Source organism: Vigna umbellata, chromosome 9 (assembly GCF_029865625.1).
Source record: "Vigna umbellata cultivar VRB3 chromosome 9, Vumbellata_1.0, whole genome shotgun sequence".
Taxonomy (NCBI): domain Eukaryota; kingdom Viridiplantae; phylum Streptophyta; class Magnoliopsida; order Fabales; family Fabaceae; genus Vigna; species Vigna umbellata.
This window is the reverse complement of record NC_142173.1, coordinates 19,364,546-19,367,630: the sequence shown is the minus strand read 5'-3', so window position 1 is coordinate 19,367,630 and position 3,085 is coordinate 19,364,546. Positions and strand designations below refer to the sequence as shown.

The 3,085-nt window shown below is 37.2% G+C and overlaps 1 pseudogene; it reads right to left on the bottom strand.

Annotated features, from left to right (window-relative positions):
* Window positions 1-1,419: 1,419 nt before the first annotated feature.
* LOC124831191 (putative galacturonosyltransferase-like 1 pseudogene) lies at window positions 1,420-3,085 on the bottom strand (annotated as a pseudogene).

The window sequence follows — 3,085 nt, the reverse complement described above, 5'->3', positions numbered from 1 at the left end:
TAAAAATAAATTTAATGCATATAAAATATTAATTTAATTTCAGCATTAATGCAAGGGATGTGACACGGAACAAAGATTCGTGCGAGAGTGGTGGTAGATACTGAAAGGGCCCTACGAAAAACATTATATAACTAATTCTACAGTGGATGTACTTCATTTCAATTTACTACTATTACGTGTTTCAGTAATTCACCAAAAACATAAATATCAAAGTTTTGTCGTATTTTATTGTTATTGTTTTAGATTTGAATTTTGGGTTCCTCAGAAGAAAGTGTGTCGTACAAATCATGTTACCCATTTTTCTATTTTTCATTTTTCATCTTTTTAATATGTTCTCATCACTTCTTTTTTCTTCCTCTACCGACACTGCTTCCGTCCTTTTTTCTTATTTTTCGAATTAAATATTCATCTCAAAACTCATTATTTTACCTTAGTTTCTATAGTAAAACAATATTATATAATTTAATTATATTATTTTGCAAAATTACTTTTAATTTTTCCTTTCTTTATTTTCGATTTGTAGGCAAGAGGGTAAAGTACTTTCCATCATCTACATTAGAATTGAATTTTAGTATTAGAATTTGAAATTAAATCGTAGTTTATTGACCTCCAATCATCAGTTTCTTTTTCTTTTCACTGACAATTACTTATTATTGCACATGTCATTGTTTCTATACTTTAAATTTAATGGCTGGCATAACACCTTTCCAACCTCATCATATTCCTTTCAAGACCAACTTATAAACAATACAATCGATTCATTTTTTATACAAATTAATTCAACATGTGGATAATAAACATTCAGTTTTATATTTTTTACATAATTTTTTGTGACATATACATTATTTATTTTATTAGTTGTCTTGTGTTTCCTTGATATACATTATATATTTTATACAAATTTTTTGAAAATAAAATTATCCTTATTAAATTAAACCAACCATGCATGCATTTGACCATTTACTAAATATAAACAATTACTCCTACTATTACTAACAATGTAATGTCTCTTACAGCTATATTTGCTTATCGCTTTAAAAAAAATGTCACAGAATAGAATTAACTTTATTTAAAAAATATTAAGTAATTTAAAATTTTAAAAAATTCACAAATTCATCCATGCAATAATTGTAAAATAACCAGTTTGCGTTTTCATTATAGCATTGATAATCACCTTTAGTTTTTTTAGGCGTTATTAATTGAAGATTTTGACTCTACTATCTCTCAAACATTCACAAATATTGATCTCTTAACCTAGAAAAACGTGAAATTGAAACCGACCAACCACTTGCTCTTGCTTGAAACTCAGTCATCTAGAACAAAGCAACATCATCAGAATCCGGAAACACACATAATTAGAGCAACAAAGCAAGAACTTGGTTCACATTATCAAACCACAGAAGAAGGAAAACCAGAAAATAAGGAAGATCTGAACAAAATCTTCATCATGTTCAATTATCATCGATCATGAACCAAGAAAGTAACGCATCCAAAACTCATTACACAACTAGTATTTCTCCATATACAAACTCATCATATGTTACAGCATTAATCTTACGTTCTCCGTCACTGTAAAAAGAAAAATTCACAAACCCCACTCATCTTTTCACGTATTATTAACTTTAATTACACTTGAACAGCAGAGAAACTAACCTCTGTTTACAGCCATGTTACGCACGTATCAAAATAACAAAATTTAGACATTATCAGACATCTTCGTACTGTGTCTGAGCCAAAACTAAAGTTTCACCTTCATCATCACATGCATAATAAAAGCATGTGGAAGACATCAAAGTGTAGAATTTTAAGGATGAAACTTGGATTGTGATGAAAGAAGGCATCTTGAGAAAGATATTCACATTTGATTTTATGTTTATCAAGAATCGAGAGAAAATGGGGTGCGTAAAAGATCATAAGGTGACCAAAGAGCATCGAGAGGACAAGGTCTGTTAGCGTCCAATCTGACCCAGGGTTTACCCTTCCCACTCCAATGCAACAAACTAACAGTACCAGGGTGAAGATCCCGACACAGACCACGAAAGTTGTCTCCTCCGAGACCGTGCTGGTTCCACCTATGATCCACCGGAACAATGTTCCCCGCAAACACAAGCAAAAACGGCGGCAACGAACCCAGTTCGTAGATTCTCATCCTCTTCTGAACCTCCATCCACTCTTCGATCTTCCTCGTGTACTCCCCCACGCGCCACCGTTCCAAATCAATCACCATCACCCCCGTGTTGAAGTAACAGGCTCTCCGCTCCGCGAACGTCAGAGACAGCGAAGGGTTCGACCAGAACGTGGGCGTGAAGTAGGAGGTGAAGTTCGCGTTGCAGTATTCCGGCGCCGCCAGCACACTATGTTCTCCCAGCGGCGTGGCTGCCAGTTTGGCGATATCGTCGACAAGTACGAGGTCGGAGTCGAGGTACACCACGCGCTTGACGCAGCGTGGGATTAGGGTGGGGAAGTAGCTGCGCGCGTAGTTCAGGGGGCAATCGAGTGCGGCGCGGATTGAGGTGGAGATGAGGCCGGAAACGAGGTGGTCGTGGAAGGGGTAGATTTGGAAATTGAGGTAGGGGAAGGAGGTGGCGATTGTGGCGCGTAGGAGGGAGGCGTTGGAGGAGCAGACGAAGTGGAAGAAGACGTTTTGGGGGCAGGAGGAGTGTTGGAGAACGGAGAGGATCGCCGCCATCGAACCTCGGATGTATGTGGTGTCCAGCGTCATTGCCACGTGGACAGCTTGTTCGGAGCATAATAGGTTTGAATGTTGGGTGTCGGAAAGAGAAGGACATTTTGGGGAGTTGTAGAATTGAGGTGCTTCTTTGAATTGTTGGGTGAAGAGGGTGTTTGTGGAGGACACGCACGACAAGAAGAAGAAGAATAATAATAGTAAGAGGGAGAGAAGATTTGAATTGAACATCATCGTTGTTGTGTGTGCTGAGAATGAATGAAAAAATAAGAGAGATCTTTGGGATGGCTTATAATTGGAGTTTGAGGTTTCAAACAACACGCTTTTGAGTTAGCTAGCAAAGTTATAAAGTATTAGCAATAGAGAAAGATTGAGAGGGAGGAAGAGAATAAAGTCAAG